General features: G+C 49.3%; 1 long non-coding RNA gene across 1 annotated transcript; it reads right to left on the reverse strand.

The window, feature by feature from the left end:
• Positions 1–606: 606 nt before the first annotated feature.
• On the reverse strand, positions 607–18,576 carry LOC144370065 (uncharacterized). Its single transcript, XR_013429990.1, has 4 exons — positions 17,862–18,576; positions 17,108–17,321; positions 3,097–3,262; positions 607–1,088 (listed from the first exon to the last, which is right to left on the reverse strand). It is a non-coding gene; the product is annotated as an uncharacterized LOC144370065 (long non-coding RNA).
• Positions 18,577–24,234: the final 5,658 nt, after the last annotated feature.

Consider the following 24,234-nt stretch of genomic DNA (forward strand, 5'->3'; position numbering starts at 1 on the left):
GCGTTTTATCTTTCTCATGTATTTTATTTAGTTAGTCCTAATACAAGCACTGCACATTGCCACCTTGACTCATCCTATTATGGTTTTGTTTAAATAATAGCTTTTATGTAAAAAGAAAGTAAGTGCAAAATATATTATTTTGAATAAATACCTATATTTTATATCATTTTAAGGTCTTGCCCATGTGTATTCATGGGTATTCCTATAATTATTATTATTGTTTTCTTTTTTGGTCCGTCATGTCTGTGTCCTGGGTTTGCTCTCTACAAGGCCTGTCACCCCACAGAGAGTTTAGACACTGGGCATGGTAAGACGAGGGGGTGTCCAGGCACAGAGCCACCTGGCTCAGGAAGGAAGCCAGGGCAGAGGAGGCCAGGCAGGAGTCGAAGCCCGGGGAGGTTGGCTTCTAGAAATAAGCACAGATGTGCAAGAGTGACCGCAGGTTTGTGTGCAGCTGTGACAGTGCTCAGGAGGGCCCCTCAGAGGTTTTTTGGGGGGATTGAATGAGGTACTGTGTATTTGCTCCCTTTCAAGGAAGGCGTTTAGAGATAGGCAATGAATGAGTCCATTTTTCATTGCTATAATGAAATACCTGAGGCAAGGTACTTATGAAGAAAAGAGGTTTATTTAGCTTACAGTTTGAAGGCTGAAAGTGCACCATCATGCTGTCCCATTGCTTTGGCTTCTGGGTGGGACCCTCTGGTGGAATGGAGGAAGTGCATGCAGAAGTAAGAGATCACATCTTGAAATCGGAAGTCAGAGAGAGGCTCGGGGGTCAGGCTTTTAAAGCAACTCACTCTCCTGAGAACTGACTCCCAAAGATCAGTGTTCTCTTCCAAGGACAGACTGCAGCGACCCCAGGGCCTCCTGCCAGGTCACCTCCTCTCACGTCGCCCCGCTGAGGACCAGGCTTCCACTACCTGGACCCTGGGGAGTCAAATCGTATCCAAACCTGAGCAGGCAGAAGGGAAGCTGGGTCCTTCCCTATGGGAGGTGTCGATTTTTAGAACACTTTATGGACAGAGCCACACGTGGAAGACAGTTCGGGGTCATCCCAAAGCAGTGCCGTCAGAGGAAGCCAGGGTATCCTGGAAGAAGTGAAGGAAATGTCGAGGGTGATAAATAGAAGGCAAAAGTGGTATTTGTTTGTGCAAATGAAGCAGGTTCACCTCCCCCAACTCCTGTGGGAAGAAGGGAGGAATCCAAAGCTGCCACCAGGAGAGGCTACGGTGAAACCAGCTTCAAGGAATAAGCAAGTCTTGAAAAATCTAAGGGGAAACTGTGCTGTTCTATTTTATTTTATTTTTTTTGGTGCTGGGGAGTGAACTCAGAGGCACTTGACCATGAGCCACATCGCCAGCTCTATTCTGTATTTTATTTAGAGACAGTGTCTCACTGAGTTGCTTAGCACCTTGCTGATGCTGAGGTTGGCTTTGAACTCGAGATCTTCCTGCCTCAGCCTCCCAGGCTGCTGGGATTACAGGTGTGCACCACCACGCCTGGCTCTGTTGGCTGTTTTTAGTGACCTGTTTGTGTATTGCAGAAAGTATCCATGCAAGGAAGGTGTAAAAATGGAGGAGGAGGAGGAGGAGGAGGAGGAGGAGGAGGAGGAGGAGGAGGAGGAGGAGGAGGAGGAGGAGGAGAAAAATTGAAACAGAAACAACAAGGAAGGATGGATATTGTTGCTTAGTAGTTCATGAGGTAGAAATAACACTGGTCACTGACAAATGGGTGTATAGATCATACCTGTGCACTCAGCCACCTGCTTACAATTACTCACGTAGCCTGCTTGTCTAGCATGGGTTCAATCCCTAGCACTGCAAAAACAGAACAGAACAAAAGAAAACAACCCCCCAAAGTAATAAACAAACAAACAACAACAATAGAAAACCCAAACAATTAACGAGCAAGGAGACAGTGGTGGCGGCTTGGACAGAAACTCAAATAGCTACCAATGGGGATTAAAAACGATGGCGTCTCCACATAGTGGAACTGGGCACAGCCACTAGAAACAAGGATAGAGGCCGAGGTAGGAGGATCGCAGGTTGGAAGCCAGCCTCAGCAATTAAGCAAGGCCCTACGCAACTTAGCAAGACCCTGTCTCAGATTAAACATGAAAAGGGCTGGGGATGTGGCTCAGTGGTTAAGCACCCCTGAGTTCAACCCCGGAGCCAAACAAAAAGAAAAGAGACAATGATGGAGTCATGTTGGGGAGGGGCACCGGGGATGGAACCCAGGGTCTCGCATGTGCTAAGCATGTGCTTTGTGGGTGACCTACACCACGAGCCCCAGACGGAGCCCGTTTTTATGGCAACTTTGAGACTCTTTCCCCTCAAATGTCCTCTTGGAAATCACCTTGAGAATGCGAGGCATGTATTCTGCATGTGGCTTTGGCAGCCTGGCTCTGTGCAGTTTTATTTAATTCCTGTTGTGTGAAGTTTATAGACAGTTCCTGACTTTTGACGGTCCAACTCACAATTTTCTGATGGTGAGAAAATGTACTCATATAGCATTCTGGTTTTCACTTTTGGTAGCGTATTCAAGAGATGTCATGAGCCATTCAGCATTTCATGTGAAACAGACTTTGTATGAAATGATTCTGCCCAACGGCTGGCTGACATCTGTGTTCCGAGCACTTTGAAGGCAGGCTAGGTGAAGTAGGTTGGGTGTGTATTCAATATATTTTTACTTACAATAATTCAAATTTAGGATAAGTAATGTAACCCCGTCATGAGTCCAGGAGCACCTGTGTGTGTCTGTGTGTGTGAGAGAGAAAGACATTACCTCTATACAACGTGTGTGAATGTATTACCGCTATACACTGCACACGTGTGTGTACATATCTATAAAACTGAGCATGACAATTCACCTGCAGCTGCCCCAGGGGATCATGCACAGAGACACCACTTTCCACTTTGCCCTACTTTTTATTGAACCCACTTTGTCTTCTGTTCTCCCACAACCATTCTCAAGCGCTGATATCTTTGAGGCTCATTGAAAGAGAAAACGGTTCCTAGGATGACAGAACAGAAACACAGACGTGTCCCAGGCTAGATCAGAGCAAAGGAAAGACTGAAAACGGGTGACATTTCGTACCTGGAGAACAAGACGTGGACAGCAAACAGGAACCCCGGGAACTGGACAGGAGCATCTGAAAAAGGGGCATCAACGGAAGGTGTCGGTGTAAGCAGAGTGGGCCGTGGGCCACTGGTGTGCCCGGTGTTTCAGCCATAACGGAGGTTCCTTCTTATGTGTGGAGGGCCTGCAGAGAGAGAGAGAGAGTGTGTGTGTGTATGTGTGTGTGTGTGTGTGTGTGTGTGTGAGTGCGTGTGTGTGCAAGGGGTCACAATACAGTTGACGAAGCATCACAGGAAATGCCTGGGCTTTTATATTAAAACTCATTAGTATAATTGTGCAGAGAGAAATCCCTAGTTCTGCAGACCATTCTTAGCTCCTGCTTTTCCTTCTTCCCCGAGATTTTGGGGAAAGGCGGACATCACGTGCTTTCTTAGCTGTGGACTTTCCTGATGGCCAAGGAGCTGACTCTCACAGTGCCCAGTTCCTCAGGGGGAGCTGCCCGCCCCCAGCGTGACAGGTACTGCCCGTCTGAGACAGGCCAGGCCACCAGCCGAGCTCCTGTTCTTTGCTCTCTCCCGTCTCTCCCTCTGCTCTCCTCTGTCAGGATTTGAGGATTGTCTAAATCACTCCAACAGCAAAACCCGGGCTCCCTGTGGGTTTTTTCCCCTGTGTTTCTTGCCCAGTCTTTGGGGACAGGACCTTCTGAGCCTCACATAATGAAGTTCAGGTCACTATTGAGAAAATATTGAGCACAGAAAAATAAGCCCCAGGAGGCGACCCCTCAGACCGGAAGGTAGGATTAAGAGCAGCCAAAGAAGGACAGCAGGGAGTTCAACCGGATAGACGTCCGCTTCCTGTCCTTGCAGTTCCCTGCAAGGGCCCTGGCTGGCCAGCGAGGCGGTGGGGGTGAGCAGAAAGTCCTGACTGGGGTCAGGGGCCAGGGTTGAAGGCCTGGGGTGGCTCCCAGCAGGACTCTGGGTGCCTAGCGAGCCTCGTCCCCACGTCACTACCAGAGGGCCTGCTCCTGCTGCCCTGACCCCCAGGAGGCGGCCCTAGGAGGCGGAGGATGGGCAGGGACGGTGGTGGGAATGCATGTGGGTGTGAATGTGGGAGTGTGTGGGCGTGTGTAGGAAGGTGTGAGAGTGTGGAGGTGCGTGAACACGGGAGAATGTACCTGTGGACACCTGCAGGAGAGTGTTTCAGTGTGCGATTGTCCACATGTACAACAGTGTGTGTGAATGCGCATGAGTGTGGGTGAGTGGGTTTGAATGTGTGTGTGTAAATGCACGTGTGTGTGTGTGTGTGTGTGTGTGTGTGAGACTGGGAAGTGATGACTGAGGAGAGCTGTCCTTTGTCAGATCTGTATCCTCCCCAGCCAGCTTTGGGGAAGAAGCCAGAAGCCACCACCCCCAGCCCCTGCGACGGGCAGGCACTGTCACCTGTTATCTCATGGAGTCCCCCAGCACAGTCCCCAGACGGCAGAAATCAAGCGTCAGAATTTTCCTGTTCAACAGTATTCATCTCACTGAGCTCGTGTCCTCAAGAATGATCTAAGACTGTCAGCCTCAGAGTGCCAGGGGCCTGAATAAAAATCCACCGTCCTCCACCCTGTGGCTCAGGATCTTGAGGGACGGTGGGAAGGAGGTTTGCTTTAATCCCCCCCTTTTATGTGACTTCGGGTATATGCACGGGTGCTTGGTGCTTAGTTGCTAGATTTAGGCAATAAAAATGCAGAATGCCTGTTTAAATTTGAATTTCAGATAAACAGTGGGAGGCTTTTTTAGTATAGTATTGCATGGGATATGGGATATGCTTATTTAAAAAAAAAATAACTTGCTCTTTCCCTAGCCATCCTGTTTTTAGCACCACATCTCCAGGTCTCTTCTCTGAGAGCTCTGCCTGTACCGTCTCCTCTTTCTCTATTCTGACTTGTTTGGAGCCAATCCCAGACCGCTGAGCTTTCCATCCCACCTGCAAACATTTCAACATATAGATTTCTAAATGCTATTTTTAAAATATTTTTTAGCAATGAACACAACATCTTTATTTATTTATTTTTATGTGGTGCTGAGGATTGAACCCAGTGCCTCACACGTGAGAGGCAAGTGCTCTGCCGCTGAGCCACAACCCCAGTCCCCCCAACCTCAAGGCTATTTTTTAGAGACACAGCCACAGTACTATTCTCATACCCGAAAAACTTAATGATTCCTTAATACCATCATTGTCTAGTTAGTGTTCAATTTCCTCCTGTTGTTTCAAAAGCGGTACTTTTACAATTTGTTGACTCAAAATCCAAAACAAACTCTTGCACTTGGAAGAGTTCAACACCAGGGGCTGGGGTTGTGGCTCAGTGGTAGAGCGCTCGCCTAGCATGCACGAGGCACTGGGTTCGATCCTCAGCACCACATAAATGTAAAATAAAGATCCAGCAGTTGCCATCAGGTTAGATTTTGCTTTCTTTTAGATTTTGCATCCAGACACGTCATTACCATGTTCCTTGGTCCCCTGTATCTCCTGTTCCTTGGTGGGTAGGTCTCCAGGCTTCATCTCACTTGGGTTCCAGTTTTGGACACAATGTATTCTAGGAGGTGTGTTCTGACAAAAGGCACAGAATTTGTCTCATTTTTAGTGATGGTACCAGCTGTTGACCATCAACACCTAGAGGAATCGTTCTCTCGGGGATCCTCATACACATTGAGAATAAAATCCACTGCTCCTTTCCGTGCTGGCTGAGCCTGTCGTTTTCGTGTGCAACTTCTTTGCTAAGCAAAACCATGCGGTCCCCGTATCCTCCCAGGGCAGTGTTCAGAGCATGAAGAACTGCCTTCCATCCATTGCGCCTGGATCCCCATGTTCTCTAGGAGCACCGGCAATAATGACATGGAACCCCCTTTACTCCTGGCACAGCTACCCTGTTGATTGACAGTCGGATGCTGGGTCTTTGGACGGATTCCTCTTGCAGGGAGCAGGGGATCTTTTCTTCCACATTCTGCTGTATGCAAATGCCAGGCGATGCCGAGACCTCCACCACACCCTGTGGTAAAGCCAAGTGAGCCCTCCCTCGCTGTGGAGTCATGACCCCAGAGCCCACGGACTGAAGTTGGGTTGGCCCGAGGACAAAATTGCTAGACAAGTCCCAGAGGGGCCTTATCTTGAATGTGTCCCAAGAAAGGGAAGAAATGAGGACAGGCGGAAACTGCGTGACTGGGACGGCGACGGGGAACAGCTGAGGGGCCCACGAAGGAGAGATGAAATCAGACCATTGCCCAGAAGGCTGTCGGCCTACTTTATGGGTGAGAAAATGCAGCGAGTGAAGTCTGCCAGACCCACTGCCCTGAAAGCCAAGGGCACTGCCCACGCGTGAGATGACACCGTACCTGCCGCAGCAGGGCCCTTCACCCTGCACCCGAGGGGCTTCCCGTATGGCCAGCTGTGTGCCGGTGACAGATTACCTGGGAAATGGGAGGCATCCCCAGGGGCATGGCAGACTCCGGCCGGACAGCGGCTTACCACGGTGCCTCGGTTAGAGACTACCCGCCTGTGCTCTGTGCCTGACTGTGAAGGTCATGGCTGGCTGGATCCAAGACTAAACCACTCAGGAGGATAGAGGAGGTTTTATAAAACACCAGGGGAAGGAGGAGATCAGTGGGGAGCTGCAGCTGAACAACAAGAGTGGAGGAGAGGCCCAGAATGGCTGGCCCTGTGTGCCCCGATTTCTTTGCTGTGCTGGATTGCAACATGGGCTCTCTGCTTCCTTCCAGCAAAACACCCTTCGAGGTGCGCATCATTTGCTATGGCAGGAGGCCTGGGCGGGCCACTCCTGGAGAGGGAGCTACAGGCTGCAACTGGATTTACCCCAGGCCCAGTGGGGGAGGAAGAGGCCCCGTGTGCCACGGATGGGACACAGGAGTGCGGAGGCCCCAACGGCCGCCCGTTGGGAACAATGACATTTCTGTGCGGATGGTTTTGGTTCCCATCCAAAGGTGGCTTCGTGGGGGGCGGGGGGCTGCCCAGCGGTGCCTCATTAGGGACTTGTAGCTCTTTGTACTTTTATGTCTTCCAAATGAGACTCTGAAAACAAAACCATGAATGCCAACATGATTGAGTGCTTTGCTGACACAACCGACAATGGCTTCAATAGTGAAGATTCCAAACCGTGCCTGTGACCCGCCTGGCCACCACAGGAAGACGTCTGCAGGCTCAGAAAGAGTGGATAATCGTCAACCGTCTGATCAATGGCTAACTAACGAACAGGAGCCCGTGGGTGACCCTCGACGCACGATTTCCCTCTGGACTCTTCCCTTATTTTTTTCCCCCTCTCCCAAACAGGAGATTTGATGTGTCTGATATTTTTACAAAAGAAGAAAACGAGGCGGGAGGGGTGGCGTGCAAGTGCTACTCTGACTTCACATCTGTCCCTTCCTGCAGCAGAATTTGTCTCCCGTAAGCGTTTTGTTTTTCACTTTGGTAAAAGGTTGCTGCCCATGTCTGGAAGGGACTTTTCCTATTATAACTGAAAGCAGAAGGTCCCCGGTTCACAGGCTCTACCTGAGCTGCCTGCCCTCTGCCAGACCTCTGCAAAGCAGCAGCCCTGGCCGTTGCTGTGGACCTAACCAGGGAAGGGGGGTCACTGCAGTGGGGGGGCGGGGAGAAGGGCTCTGTGCCAATCACCTCTTCTTCACCCAGTGGGTGGGGGGGATGCCTGCTGTCGGGCTGAGGGGCTGAACCAACACAGACACCGAGTCTGCACAGATGAGCTGCATGGTGGTCTATTAGTCATGTAAGCTGTGACCTAGAGGAGGACATGCACGTCACACAGGGCCACATGAGGTTGGACTCGGGGACGGTGAACAACCTGGGGCAGCGGGAGGCAGGCTTTGCCACGTGGCCAGGGCAAGGTGCCCCTGGTACCAGGGGGAGGCTGAGATGGGTCTGGTAATTCTTCAGGCTGCCAGAGAGCTGAGCCCTGCTACTCAGGGGCAAAGCGGGAGCTGCACCTGGTGTGTTTGAGAAGGCCATTGGCCTGTGGGAGCTTCCCCGTGGGGGGTGGAGAGGCAGGGAGGCTCACTAGTGGGCTCCATGAGTGTCTCCAGATTTTGTCAGGTGTCACAGCTGCACAGAATACTTGTGCTTGCCATCATCATGATCAACACACCCAATAAGGACAACTTAGAGGAGAAAAGGTGTGTTTGGGCTCACAGTTGTACAGGTCAATCCACGGCTGACCGACTCTGTTGTTCCGGCCTGCGCTGAGCCTCAGCATGGCGGCTGAAGACGTGGTGGAGGAAGGCTGTCAGCTCACGGAGCCAGGAAGCAGAGAGAGCAAGAGAGACCCAAGGACACGCCCCATCTGCCCCCCGCCCCCCTGCCTTCAGTTCCCACCTAGAGGTCCATTCGAATTATCAATCCACCAAGTGAATTAATCCAGCAATGAGGGCACAGCTTTTCTCATCTAACAGCTTCACCTCTGAACATTCCCTCATTGCCCAGTGCATGAGCTTCTCAGGGGACATTAAATATCTAACCCTTTTAGGTGCCTCTGAAAGGAGGTACTTCAAGAAATCACGGTTATGGCATTCGGGAAGCTGGACGCTTTGCTGCCCACCTGCCCACAGATTTTGCGGCTGTGGGTCCTCAGTCCTATCTGAGCTGCTGTCACGGGAGGCCACAGACAGGAACCTGGAGGGACTGCTCAGCTCTGTGCCACCCTGCAGCCCTCAGGTTGTGTTCCTGTGGATTCATATGAGGGACATGGGTGTCAGCAGAGCATCGTGGGCCAGGGCACCGCTCAGGTGGTCAAAGCGAGCCATGGTCTAACCAATGCCCAACATGACTGTTGGGACATGTGTGTCCCTGAGGGGGTCTGACCCTCAGTGACTGGGGGCCGAGTGGCAGGGAAGACCATCTGTGTTGTGTGGAAACTCCATTCAGACCCTAGTAACCGACTCAGTTGCAACAGTCTAAATTACGGATCTTCACTTTTCCCACACATATCACGAAATCCGGTGGTAGGATGTCCAGGGTGACAGTGTGACTCCAGAATGTCAACTGAGATCCACAAGACACGGTAGCACCTCCACAGCCCATATTCCCTCAGGGAAGGAAAGAAGATAAAGGAGAAGGCCCCATGGAAGCCAGCAACCCCGAAACTTCCACAGACATTTCATGGGCCACACAGTGATCCAGCCACTCTTACCTGCCAAGAAACCTGGAAAATCCAGGAATGAGGTTGATGTGCTTTAGCTGAGCCCACTGCGGACCCCTACAACAGGAGCGTCCCGTGCCTGAGGAAGTCGGGGGACCGGAGACGCCAAGAGTTGTGACTGTTTTTCTGCGGGGGCACAGAGTGCTGCTGAAGCTCAGAGAAACAGGATGCAACCACAAGAACGGCAGCCCTCCACCAGCCTGAGGCAGCCCAGGCTGCAGGATTAAGGAGAGACAGATCCTCAGAGGAACTGGGAATAGAAATTGGCCTCTGTCCCAGATGGACAGAGGAGACGGTGGCCTTCTCAGAACCTTGAATGACACCCCCTGCTCGTCCATGGTCTTGAGAGTGACTCATGATGTGAAGCGAGTCCTGGAGAACAAGTGAAGGCGGAGTATGGGACAGTCGCCTGCTCCGCCCGTGGGTTTCCAGAACCCCAGGGAACAGACAGCCCCATGAAGCCCTTGGAAACCGTTGCCTGGAAATACAGAAAGTGGTCGGTTTTCATGCCAACATCAAAGCACACAATTTGAGAGTTGTGATTAGATAACCTCCCCATCTCGCCTGTGGCTGCAGCAGATGGGTTCTTCAGACGGAGCTCAGCCAGTGTGGGTCCAGGGTTGATATGCAAAATTTAATATTGCGTAAAAGATTGTGAGGCCATTTCTGCTAAATGTCAGGACACCGCTTTGCAATCAGACAGCTCGTGTCTGTCGTTTGCACGCTACGAAGAACACCAGAGGGTTGGGGTGAGGAGTAATCGAGGATCTGAATGTATTTTGTGAAGGCGATTATCTGGGAGAGTTCTTGAACATGTGGACAGATCAATCATCTCTTTGCTCCTCCACAGTTGAGTGGCTGTGAATCCGGGATTTGGGGAGCACCAAGAGATTCTGATGAGCCTCACCTCTACTCCAGGTGAGCCTCAAACCTATTCATGACGTGCTGAACATGGGAAAAAGATGGTGAAACAAAGATCCAGGAAAATTAGGTGAGCAAATGATACTAAAAGTACAACAGGGTGAGTCCTTTCTCCTTATTCCTGGATCTTCTTAAGAGACAAAAGAAAGAACAACACACCAGAAATTGAGTGAAGAACGTGGCCTTATAGTTTAGAGGTAACCCACAAGGGCATCATCAACAGTGCCGTGAATGGGCATCCTGCTGGCTGGGCACAGCAGGGAGAAGCCACCTGCACCCAGCATGCCCTCAAGGGTGGCTCCCAGGGCTCTGTGGCTGTGTCCCTGGGGACCCACTGTTGATGCTCGTGAGCCCAGGGAGACAGGGCAGATGTAGGAGTGAGAGTGGATGAAGCAGGAAGTGAGGCAGCCTTGGCAAAACCAGCCCATGTGCTCACCCTGGATACTTCAAAATCCCCCTGTTACATTTTATCTCTATTTTTCAACGTTTTGGTGAGTCTTTCTGGTTTAACAAAACCTCCTGTTTTGCCAGGGATAGGAGTAGGAGGCTGCCTGCCTCTGCTCTGGGGTCTTCATTAACACCCCCAAACTGCCTTGCAGCCTGGACTGACCAGGTTTTCGGGAGATGCTTGAGTCTGTTGCGTGGATCATGCTTCCATGCCAGGTAATTCGCATGCTTTGGCTACATGTGTAAACCTCCGCACCTACCTCTGGTTGTGGAGGAGGGTGGGTATGTTCTCTTGAGCCCTCTTTTACCCTTTGGTGTGACCTCCCTCTAGTGAGGTCAAATATGCCTTAGGAAAGTCCTTCTGCATGCTCTCCTTGGGGTTCAAGGGACATCAACTAGTATCACTTCAGAAACGTGGAAGTCTCCTCCTCAGCAGATGGATGACGTTCAGCTGAAGAGGAAGGATGCAATAGTTTTGGAAGCACAGCATTTTTCAGTGAGTTTTCATTTTTCAGCATTTTTCCTTTCTAAAGTGACAGTCATAGCTCATATCCAACAAGAGTGTGTCCTCAAGGCAAGTGATGGGTTGCCTGGAGGCTGCTTGCAGAGTGAGCTATGTCATCATACGGGTCAATAGTGGAGACTCCACCCAACACTTATTCAACATCGATTTTCAAAATCAAAAGGGAATTTGTATGTCAGGATGTTAGCATCAGTCACTATTAACATTACTTTTCCTGATAACTATAGTCATGTGTCACTTAACATACCAGATATATTCTGAGAAATATGTCATTAGGCAATTTTTACATCATGCCGCCATCACAGAGTGAACCTACATGAGCCAGAAGGTACAGTCTGTGCTATATGGTCTATATTATCTATTGCCATATATACCTCTGCTATATTGTCTAGGGTATTGCTGTTCAGTCTGCGGACAAAATAATTTGAGATTAAATCAAACACAAGAGAAAATGATGCAGCTGAGAGTCGCCATATACATCGGATGTGTGGATTGCTGCTGGTAGAAGAGAGCCTACTATTTTACAATAAGCCATCTATTTGTGAGTAGAAGGTATGCATTCCAAAATGGTGATTAAAATACATTATAGTTAATACATCAACTGATAATATCGTCATTATTGTCATGAATAAGTATTAGTGACTGCACATAACTGGATGTTGGGTATGCTACATTTTTTATACTACCGACAGCACTATAAACACACAGAGTGACATGTTGTGCTCTGGTGTCATGGCAGCCATAATGTCATCAGGCAATAGGAAGCCACATTGTAATCTGGGGCCACTGTGGTATCTGAGGTCTGTTGTTGACCAAAGTGTCCTTAGGTGGCATAGAAATGTATTTAGAATTCTGTGTTTTTGATTCAAGCTCTCTTTGCAGGATGCAGACCCACCCACTTTTGATCCATGGAGAAACCTGTGATTTCCAGAGAGAGAAAGGTGGATCACTGCTCCTAACTAAAGCTGGCTAGGAGGGAACCTCACCTTCTTCACAGTGCACCAGAGAAGGGCTGGGAAATGTTTCCCGTATTTTCTGGAATGCTATTTATACCTTTTGTCTTCATTTTCCCCTCTTTTATGGACACCTGGGCTTTACTTCCACCTTGTGGAAGGGTCATCCATCACCTGCATTCTGCCAAATCCAGTGTCCGATTCTTGGCTTGGCTATTATTGGACTTGACCAATCATATGGTTTTATAGAGTCGATTACTCCCTGGACAAGACGATGTCTTCTCTTTTTCCTAATACAGCTCTCCTTTGACTCTTCTCTCCCAGGCTACTCCTGCATGGTCTCCCGACCCCTAAAAGCTGGAATGCTCTAAAGTTTAGACCCCTCTTTAATTCTTCCATCTACCTTCACTGCCTAGCTGCTCCCTTCTAGTCTTATGGCATTTAACACCAACTACGTGCTGATGACTCTAAAATCTGTCTTCAACCCATCTGCACCGCAACAGGCACCTCAAACAGCCCATGTGGACACCGCCCATCTGCCAACAAAATCATCCTGAAATGTCTCCATCCCAAAGAGTAGCTGCTCCGTCAAACAGTCTTTTCTTGCCCTTACACCCCACCTCCAGTGGATTAGCTAAACCTTTGAATCCACCTTGAAACTGTGTGTCTCCGTCTCTATCATGGACCTCCTGGCCCGGGGCACCCTCCTCCCCCTGGGGTTGTTTCTGTAGCTCCTGATTGGCGCTCTAGCGTCTGTCTTTGCCCTCCTCTGCTTCATCCTCAGTACAGCCCAAGTCATGCTACGTGAATCTGCTCCCTGAGGCTTTCTCATGTGGATTCATTTCACTTGGAGTAAAAGCCTGCTGTCGTTTGGATCTTGAATGTCCCTCAAAGGCCCACGTGTTGAAGACTTGGTCCTCAGACTGTGGCACTAACGGGAGGGAGTGGAATGTTTAGAAGGTGGAACCTAGTGGGAGGAAGTGAGCCTGGACCCTTCTGGTCTCTCTCTTTGTCATTACCACCTTCTCCCCGAGTGGCCACAGACCCAGAGCAACATGGACGGCCGAGTCAGCATGGACCGAAACCTCCCAAACCAGGAGCCAAAGTCAATCATTCTTCTTTTTAAACTAAATTGATTCTCCTTCTCTCTTCCTCTCTTTCCCTCTCCCTCTCTCTTTTTATTTTTGGTCACAGTAACAGAAAGCTGAAAACCTACAGCCAAAGCCTGTAAAGTGCTTCCAAGTCCCCCATGTTCACACATTATCCATTCGTCTTATGTCCAACACCGCTAGCCCTGGCTCAGTCTACCCAGATCATGGGCACTCTTCTGTTTCCTTGGACATTGATCTTCAGACCCACATCCAGACCTTCGCCCTTGCTGACCCCTCTCCCAGGAAGGAAGACACTGGATCTTCTTACATTTCATCAGTGTTTCTCCAAAAACAGCACTGCGTCAGCAGGTCGTTCCCTGAATACTTCCTATGGGTCCATCTCTTTATCCCATTTAGCTTTTCCATCCGTACGTCACCAGCCAACATACTACATATTAACTTGTGACTTTTGTGTATTAACTTTATGAGTGTATTATAATTTTACTGTTGGGTTCATTGTGCACATTGTGTATATGCACACAATATAGTTTGATTTCATTACTCAGTACCTCCTCTGATTTTCTGAGTCTGACCCATTTCACTCAGCATGTTATTCTCAGTTCTAAACGTTTTGCTTGCAACTCTTTTGAATGGTCAGTTTCTCTCACAGACTCTCCACAAAGACAGAAACTTTTCTTCTCTCACCGGTCTGCCTCTAGTTCCCAGGACACTATTTCACCCAGATGATACTCAAAAATATTTGTTGAATGAATAGACAAATGCAAGACTAGGCCAATATTCTTTGGGTAGTATGTCTATTTGCATGTGGCCCTATATTATAAACTTTAAAAAAGATAAAATAGCCTTCAGAAGGAGTCTACTGCCCATCTGTGCTGCCGCCCATATGGTCCTACACATTGAATGGACCAAAGCGGAGAGAAGAAATTGAATCTCCTGCACATATCCCAGCAATGGTATACTCACTGAAAATCATCCACATCGGGACAGATCACGTGCTCCCTCAAGAACTTGAAATGACCTGTACACCACATTTAACAGGCTACTTACTGGTGGATAACTGGTCTACCAGAAGAGTGTTCTCTAATAAGCAAATCAGATTTCCAATGTTATGTTAACGAGAAGTGATTTTTTTTAACCCAAGATCTTGAAAGTGTAAGTTAGAAAATCCAATAGTTTATTCACCCATGACTCATTTCAATCGAAATTTTCCTATAAAAAAATTGAAAAGTGTTGGAGAATTAAATTGTTCATCCATGAGGTAAGAGTACTTTTTTCATTTACAGAACAAAACTGCTAAGCTTTTTTTTTGTTTTTAAATGATGGAGTTGTGTGTAAAAGATAATGGATTAAGGGTGACAAAACTTGGACAATAAAGCATCAAACATCAGAATAAATCATGGTAGGAACAGACTACAACTCACTGGGTAAAATAGGCATCCACAGGTCCACAAGGAAATAAACAGATGAATAAGCAGAGGGAAAAGGGGGACTCTTGTTGAACTAGAAGGTTGACTAATACACATAAAAGGAGTTCTGCTATCAGGAAATTGCCACACGGATGTTGATTCAGGCAGGAGTCTTGACTAGATTCTGATGGGGCTGATGGGTGGGTGGCAGTCAGTGAGAAAAGAAAATAGTTGTAGCTTCAGAGCATCTTCTTCAATGACCAGTCAATTATGCAGGACAGAATGGTGAGGTGGAGAGGCCTGGCCGACTCTAAGATGATAGGATGACCCTCTGCAGGGTTGGGAAGGGTCGGCCATGTTTTTGCACTGAACACCAGTGTCATTCCCCCCAAGGAGGCATGCCTGAGCTTGTCATGCGGAAACCTCATGTCTCAGTCTCTCAAAACCGTCAAAGACAGGAGAAATCAGGGAAAGGGCGAGGAACCTTCCAGAATGGAGGAGACTGAAACCCACGACAGCTGGATGATTCTGGATGGACTCACGGAGCAGAAAGGAAAGAGAGGTGGTGGAAAGAGCGGTGGTGCTAGGAGAACTGGCCGAGTCAGAGAGGTGTCTGTGCTTGGTGGGACGTTGCCTGGTGCTGCTGACTTCTATAGTGTTTATGTAGGAGCCCTCCTTTATTTTTTTTTTGGAGGTGGGGAAAATCCCCTGTAAAATTTAAAGGTATCTGTGACTTGTTCACAAAAGTTTCTGAAAAGACTAGTGATGTATGTTCATAAATGTATGGAGAAGAGGTATGGTGGAGAAGATATGGTAAAATTTAAAGCATTGTAGGTAATATAGAGATTTTTAAATACGATTCTGACAACTTTTCTGGAAGTTTGATATTTTTTAAAATAGTTGATTAAGAATAAAGTATAGAAATTATAGAATAGATATGATCCTGATAGCAAGAGTTAATGAGCTTTCTATCAGTATAGAAAATGTAATTAGCTGTGAGTATAATCCATTCTCCTGGGTTAATTACAGTGAAAATATCCAATAAATGGAAATGAGGGTTTGAATTGGGGCCACTTTTGAATTGAATCACTTTTGAATTAGGGCCGTGATGGTATGATATAGAACTCTGTTGCTCACAGTGAGGTATTGCTTACAGATCAAGAATTTCCCAGTGAGGTGCTGGGCTGTAGCTCAGTGGTAGAGTGCTCACCTAGCACATATGAGGCCCTGAGTTTGGTCCTCAGCACCACATAAAGATAAAAAAATAAAATAAAGGTATTGTGTCTATCTATACTACCAAAAAAAAAAATTTAAAAAAAATCCCCAACAATAGTTGAAGATCCCAACTTGTTCTTTTATTCCTTTCAAATTTTAAAAGTAATATTATTTCATTTTAAAGGGTGCTAACAGAAAATTTCAAAAATACCAAAAAGGTTGAGAAAAAATAGTACACAAGGAAAATCCACCTGTAGCTATTGCTAACATTTTGGTCTGATGTCTTTCACTTTTTCTTTTTTTAAGCAAGCATTTTTTGTTTATTTGTCTGTTTACGTTTTAAAAGACAAGTCTAATGGTATTTAGGTAGACTTTGCTCCTCCGTGCCCTTCTCCAATCATCTCAAGCATTCTTTCCATGTTGTGACATGGTCTTTCTCAATCACGATTAAGTGCCAGCCATGAGTTACGTAACCTTGTCCTGTGGATGGCATAGCAGGAAGTAGACAGGGCTGTGTAGCAGATGGCAAAGAAACTAAATCTTAACCCTGGAAACATGAAAATTTATGTTTGAATTGGTAAATATTTGGTGACGTGATTGTGATCATTGGGAGGTATATCATGTGCATAATGAAACTGATAGTTGAGGAGAGGGGTGAATTAGGAAGAATCAACGTGTATGGCTACATTTGGAAAAGTCTTCCAAGAAATCAGATAAGCCCAGGAGAAAATCACACCATTTATAAGGAGAAATAGAAGGGAAATGAGATAGTCCAAAATATTGGCAGGCAGATTGGAAAAGTCAATGGCTTCCAGGTCACCAGCAATAAGAGACGGGATTTGAAAAGAATTTATTCAATGACAGCCCAGTGAGACTCCAGGGAGTAAAGAGAAAGACGATAGTGAGGTTATGTCCTCCTCACATAGGGAAGTAGTAATAAAGCGGGTCTGAGTCTCTGGGAAACCACCTCCACGCACCATCTATGAGTGCAGTTACTGAAACTCAGACCTGAAGGGATGGTAAAGGTGAGAAATCTAGTAAGTGTTTGGGAATATCATGTTCCAAGTTACCATGAACAGGAACAACCAGAGTAACAAATGTATGCACTGGGATCTGAAGACTGCTTGGGCCTTTGTGGTAGCCTGGATTTTCCAAAGTGCCCACTCCACCATCTCTCATGCTTTTCCCACCCCCTTTAGTGCTGGGGATTGAACCCAGAGCTTCACACATGCTAGGCAAGCACTTACCACTGAGCCACACAGAGAGGGCATCCGACCTGACCGGCCATGCCCAAGATTCAAGGATGTGAGTCCACAGGTCAGGTGCACCTAGGTGAGGACCACTTGGTGACTACACCTTGCAAAGGTCCTTTGAGAGTGTCCCCTGAAGTCTTTCTCATTACTCCATGCAGTAGCTTCAGGAAGCAAATTACTCTCTTCATTTGAAAAGGAGTCAAAAGACCTGAGAGGACAAGACGTTGGTGGCAGGGAGGCCACCAGTTAGAAATGCTGCCTGGTGCTGAGGCTCAGGCCACCCCACCACTTCCCACGGAATCTGCCCTTGCTGGTCCCCTGGGGCCTGCGTCAGGGGCCTGTGCTGCCGGAGAAGCAGCTGGGCACTTGTCCCTCAGGCCGACACCACCCTGCCCTCCACGACAGCTTCAGTAAACAGCCCCAGGAGGCTGCTCTCTTGTCTGGCCAGCCCAGGACGGTTGTTTATGGTCTGGATTCTGGTGCTGTGACATCTAGACCTTGCTGTCCTTGGGGAAGTGCCTCTCTCAGAGACGGCCAGTTCCTAGAGATAGCGAACACATCCCCCAAATAGAAAATTCAAATACAAACCCACCACCCCAGAGCCCACACATCCCACCATCTCCCTATTGGACACTCGGGTCACTTTCCAGCTGCCCTCGTCTCTCCTGGGCCGGGCACCAGACATCCAGGAAGGGCCCCTGTCCCCCAGATCCCGGTGAAATCAGGATCCCTCTAGCCAGTCCCAGACCTGCTGCTCCTCCCTGCAGACCTCGATCCGGGCTGAGGCACGGGTTTTGTCTGGAGTCCTTCTGTTCCTGGCCTCCCTGATGCTCCCTGTGTGGCCCTGAGTGGGGCCAGGAGCAAAGCTGACTTTAGAGTGACACTCCTCCGTCACCCTGTCAGTCGCACTGCACCTCTGATTTTCTGGGTGCGGGGACGGCAGTTCTTATTCCGATTCCAAGTTTCAGGGGCTCCACGGGATCCATCTTGCGGTTTGCAAATGCCAGTTGATGATTTTTCAGCTTCAGATTTCTCCACAGAGCAGGAAGCTGCTGTTGTTTTGGTTGTTCCTTCCACGTCTCCACAACCCGAGAGATAAACATCGGCCTTGGGTTTGGACAAGGAGTTATTTATTATTCTTGGAAAATCAGGGAGAGGGAGGCAATTCTTGCATCAGCGTGCCTGCCCCTGGAGAGCGCTGACCCCCTGGGGAGGTCTCTGCTAAGCGGCCTTGCCTTCCAGATCTTTCCATCACCTTACCCGCTTCAGGAATGGAAGCAAGCTGTGTGGAGTCCACGGAGCTTGTCAGCTTGTGCTGTCTTCAGGGACACTAACTCCGAGCCCCAAGGGGGTCAAGACAAACGGGTCACACAGTCCTCTTGGCCCAGGGCTTTTGGGTGACTTGCTGCAGTTCAGAAAGACAAGATTTAAGTGGATCAAGTTGAAATATGAGCCCGTCCGTCTTGTCTTCTCCATCTTTGTACATTATTAAAGTCAACAACCATGAACTTGGATGAACTGCCAGGAACGGGGCCCCAACCAAGTTTGCCCTCATCGATCACACTGATTTTTCTTTGTGAGCCCAGCCAGCCCATTTGGGGTTTTTATTATCCGGTCTCCCAACAACAACACCAGCCAGGCGCGGCCGACTGGCTCAGCGCATTAGCAGGGCCGATGACTTAAGAGCGACATCAAAAGACACGAAACAAATGAAGACAAACGGGCCCTAATTTCTTGGCTTGCTTCTGGGTTGTGGATGAGGAGGGCAGGATGGATTTTATGGGTCTCCAAGAATCGTCTTGGGTCATTTTAATTAATTGAATCATCCCCGTGAAAAGGAGAAGCATGAAATGGGGCTTTTCCACTCCTGGTTTCGCTCGGAGCTCTGTAGGACGGCCACCTGCCAGTTCTCTGGGGACAGTGGGTCCCCCACAACCTCTGCACAACCCCTCTGCCAAAATCAGAGAACTGGCGGTGCTCTGTGAAACCACAACTGGAAAACCTGAGCACAGACGGCGGCCAGGACTTTCTGCTCTCCAGGAAATCAAAGCTCATGGCAGAAGTGTCGGGGGAGGGCATGTTTACAGGCGACACCTCTCTAAGACAGGCTAAGTACCCTCCCCGGGTGGCTCTCCTGCCTAAGACAAGAAGAGAGTTTCCCCCAGTTCTCCTGCACCACTTAGCCTCCCAGGCAGGATTCCTGATGGCCTCCCGGTTCCAGAAAGGACCAGATGCCTACCCAGCATCCTTTTGGTCCTCCTCTTTAACAGAAGTCTGCTTTTACCCTGTGGGTTAGTATTTCAAAATAAACAGGAGACTTTCTGTCCTCCGTTACAGTCAGGGATGGTCCCGTGACCCAGTTCTAGCTAAAGAGATGGAGGTGGATCCGAGCAGGAAGGCTTCCAGGAACCGTCTTTAAAAGGAGTCGATTCGACTGATGGCCCATCCTCTTCCCCTTCCTTCTTTTTAGTTTTTCCTTTTTGACTCTGGAGTGCAGATGTGATGGTTGGAGGTCGAGCAGCCACTTGAGAGGAAGAGGAAGCATAGAGGCCAGAGGCCCTGCCTAAAGATGAGGGGAGGCTTGAGGGTGGAGTCATGCATGAGGAGTAGAGGTCGTGTCTAGGGAAGGGAGAGCCTTCAGGGTGGAGGCCATTCTTCAGGAGGAACTCTAGGGTGGAGGCCACATGTAAGCATGACAGAGCATGGTGGGTCGTGGCCGGAGACTTTCAGTGGTCATGAGGTCCCTGCAGCACACTCAGATGCCTTCCTAAGAAGCTCATGCTGTGGGGGTAAGACACAGGCCCTGGCTACTCTAAACCCCCACTTAGCATATCCCTGCCCACCCACCCGTGCACGTCTGTACCACCGCCCTGGGCTCCCGGCTCCTGGACAGACTGTGCAGCCAATGTTTGTTCTTCTCTTTCTTTTATTTTAAAAGGTGACACATTTTCTTGGCTGGTGGCCTACTCTGAAGTTACTAAGAAATGTTGTCAGTGGAGAATCACTTCTGGCTGTGTCCCCAGCGAGATAAGCTTGGCTCCTTCCATTGCCTCCCCCATGATCCACTCTCCCACAGGACGTGGGTCCCTTGCCCCGTGTCTCTCTGATAACCCCTTGCACATCTGTCAAGATGCTCTTCCGAACACTCCCTTGACCTGCGGGGGAGGATCGGGGCTCCTTATCTGGGCTTTCAGAGTGCCTCTCGTCTCCACCCAAGCATGACACTGGGGAGATCAGCCGCTATTTAACGTGTCACTCGTGTGAACTTGGACAGGCCAGGTAGGGGCGTTCATCTAGCCAGCCTCTGCCCAGTTCCTGTCTAACAAATGTTTGTTAGAGGAATGAAAAATGGAGTGGGAGTAGAGGACACTTCAAATTTGCCCAGTTGCATCTGTTGAAACATTGTGGGATGTTTGCTCAGATGTCCTGCAAATGCCTGGATTCTGCTCTGGCCCAATGACCCCTCCCGTAAGGGAACGGAGAAAAACAGAAACGGCGACTCGGGCTGAATGTAGGCAGGACTTCCATTTAGATCAGCAGGACAATTGTCCCATCAATCCACAGAATTACGCAAAACAACTCTGTGATGTTTTCAGTCACTAAGTTTTGGAGGAATTTGTTATGCAGTGATAGATAACTGATGTGTGATTCTTTCTCCCTAATTTCGTATTCCCCAATTAATATGGTGACCTGAGCAGGGTTTTTGCCTTTATTCCCCTTCTTCCCTCAGTTCCTCCCATCCTCCCTCTCTCCCTTCACTTTGTATCAGGAAAGCTGCTCCCATTACCTCGTGGTCACCACACCTCAGGCCCCGGCCAAGTTCTAGTGCTTTGGTGCAGACTCCCCGCTGCAGGTCTGCGATTGGCACTCATAGCACCCGCGACGGGATTGCTGAGGAGCTACACTTGTGTCAGGAACCGTCCACCCAGGATGTTAACTATGGAAGCTTTGGCTGCTCCCTTCATGGAAAATTACCCCCAAACTCTCCGTTTCATATTTTAAATTTTCTTCTTTGTTCTCATTGTCGCACTATCTAAATCGGCAGTGTTCACAGAAATATCTCCAGACCTTCCTCTGGTTCCGTGGTTCAGGACAGGCTCTCTGTGGCTAAGGAGATCCTTGAAATTGCACTTTACGTTGTGGTTGTGCAATAGGAAACGGTTCCGTTCTTCTCCCTGTTTCTTTAGAAGGTCTTGGATGGAGGGGTTGCTCCCCCACCCCTGGATGGCAGCCACAGGCTCACACTTCTCTGGCTATTCTTTTGAACTCCCGACGGCAGTGTTTTGGTTCTTCTCCAGCCACCCAAAGTCTTAGAACATAGTCTCCGTTTACAATCTGTGCGTCCTAAACGAAGGACACAGATGAGAGACTTGGCCTCTCTCCCTCCGAGGCCCAGCGTGGGTGGCTGGCCGTGGGGCTGAGTTCTCTTCTCCAGGACCTCTTTTCCCACTCACTGCTGAGCCCCAGGGGAAGCCTGGAGCAGGGACAGCTGGCCAGAGAAGCGCTTCCAGCTGGCCTCCACTCCAGCTTCTGGTTGGACAGAGCTCAGCTGGCCTCAGTGCTACTGCCTCCAGCATCAGGCCCACCTCTGTCCAGGGCTCTGGCATCCTGGGCTGTGGCAGGTGCTGGCAGGTCCACCGGAGCCTCGGATTCCCTAACTGCCCTCTGGCCGGCAGCTGGTTCAAGTTCCTGCTCTGACAGGGCAGTGGGCGGGTCAGCTCACTGGTAGCTCTTAGGAAGCCTCCTAGACTTGACCACCCTGCCGAGGGACTGGACACACAACCCAAATGATCCCCCTTTCAAATGACCTTCCAGATGGGTTGCACTCCCACGGTCCTGGAAGGTGAGGTGGCTTTCCAGTGAGTTTCTGGGTGAATTTCGTGTACGATCCAGCACCGTATTTGAAACGCAGTCATTAATCACCTGGCTTTTCAGGGATCGGCCATTTCATTTCTAACATCTCTGGGAAGGAATTGTTTTCTACTGAAAGATGAAGCCGTGGGATTTATAATTCTTTTTAATAAGCATGAAAACGAGAGTATGGAAGCCCTAGGGAACAATTACGTGGGGGTTCCCCACACTGAGCCCAGGGCATCCATTTCTCACCCTGTCCAAGGAGAGAGCCTCCAGGTCCCCAAAGGGACTTCGTTGTCCTATATCAACAATCCTCTGCTTGAGGGCACTTTCTGGTGACCCGTGGAACCTATCCTTTTAAAGCATGGGTCAGCTTTTAGATTTAGATGAAAAATCTAGAAAACCAGCCAGGATAAAAATCGGTCTGCAGATGGATGGCCCGAGACCCTCTTCGAGTGTGACACATCTTGCCAGCTGACAGGAAGTCTAAGTCACACTCCTTGCCCCCGCGGTTTGTGTTCCCTGCAAATGTGGTTTTAATCCTCCAGGGCCATGAATTCTGCAAACTCACGTCTCAGGCCTGTCCCTAATAATAGACTGCCTCCCCGCCCCCACACTTGCAGCCCAACGTGGCCGGTCCCCAGGAAAGCTCCGCAGGATGCAATGTGCCCCTCAGGCCTGGTCCCCGAAGCAGCTGCAACCGATTACGGCTCGGCTGCAGGCCCTGTTTTATTTATGACCCTGGTCCTCCGCCTCCTCAAAATCCATCAGGGCACACTCATGGAAGTAAAATTAGAGGCCCCGACAGGGCTGGAGCTTGGGAATCGAACTTTACCCTCCTTCTTTTCAGGGCAGCCCTGTCCAGGGAAGCCAACCGAGGGGCCAGGCCCGGGAGAAGGCCTGCCCTGGCCCCGTGTGCATCTCCACTGCCCACTAATACTGAGGAGGAGTGTTCTCTTAGACTCACAGTCCTGGCTTCCCCCTCCCCCCCTCCTTCCTGCCCCGACGAGATCCCGGTTCTTGGTCGATATTTCAGTTCCTGCCCTCATCTTCCAACCATGATGATTGCTGCTTGGTGGTGTGTGCTGGCAAGGGCAAGTCCTTCCAAGTCACAGGCTACCCATGTCAGTCGCTGCTCACATTTCTGCCTTTTTTCCTAACAGAGGAGAGTCCTCCTCACCCGTCATGCCCTCGGTCCTTATGGCCTGCTGTTTTGAGGGTGTCCCTTAGCAGAAGGGACCAGAGCTGGTTCCTGCTTTCCTCTGATGGCTTCTTGGAAGAACTGTCACTTTGACTTCCCAACATGACATTTGCATGAGATCAGGTCTCACTCTTTTCCCTCTCTGGAGCTCAATATTTATTTTCAAGAGCTTTCGGCTCCCAGTGAAAACAAAGAGAGTCGCCTGGCCAAGGACTGTATGGAAAAGACGTTATTAGCTGAAGCATTCTCTTCCCTGTGGAGGCTGAGAGACTACTTTCTAACCAGGGCTGCCTCTCCGACACTAGTAGCCTTCACTCACGTTTTAGGGGCCTCTGCCGGATGCTCACACAGGCCTTCAAATGCGCTCACGTGCATTCAAGGAGAGAGAGCCAGGACGATCGGTAGCAAATTTGAGAAAGAACTGGAGGAAAATTGAGAAATGAGAAGCATTCGGATGCCAGAAGAACAAAATGAAGGAATGATGTATTGAGAGGATCCGCCCCCAAAGCCTGACTTTGTGCCTAAGGACCCTCCCCCCAGCAGGAGGCATTACGTCATTCATGCACTGCCTGCTTTTTGATGGATGAGTATAAAATTGGTTGTTCTAACAAGGGTTTAACAAGCATTTCCTGCAGGTCTCTCAAGGGAGAGAGGACTTTGTAGGGTTCCTGGCCCAGCCTCTTGAGAAGGAGCATTTCGGATCTCCCTGCTCCACGTTCAGGATAATCCCAGGGCCCTGTGCCATGTCATTTCTCGATGATGCCCCTTATAAAGGGCACTCACACAAGAGCTCCTGGGGTGCCTCCTGGGGCCAGCTCATCTCAATCTCCTGTGCCATTCCTACCTGTCATGGCTGGAGACATCGAGGCAGAGTCTCTCTCCCTTCCTTTCCTCCCCTCCTACCAATTCTGAGAGTGTTGCTCCCAAGATACAGCCATGCACAGGAGGGGCAGGATCAGTGAGGTGGGAGCCCAGCTTCTCCCCAAGGATGGCGTGGGCCTGGACGCCGTTGCCTTCCCAGAGTCTGACAAAGTGCTTCAGGACCTCTGCTCCCGTTCTTTTTGCC

The sequence above is a fragment of the Ictidomys tridecemlineatus genome, chromosome 13 (genome assembly GCF_052094955.1).
Source record: "Ictidomys tridecemlineatus isolate mIctTri1 chromosome 13, mIctTri1.hap1, whole genome shotgun sequence".
NCBI classification, from domain to species: Eukaryota; Metazoa; Chordata; class Mammalia; order Rodentia; family Sciuridae; genus Ictidomys; species Ictidomys tridecemlineatus.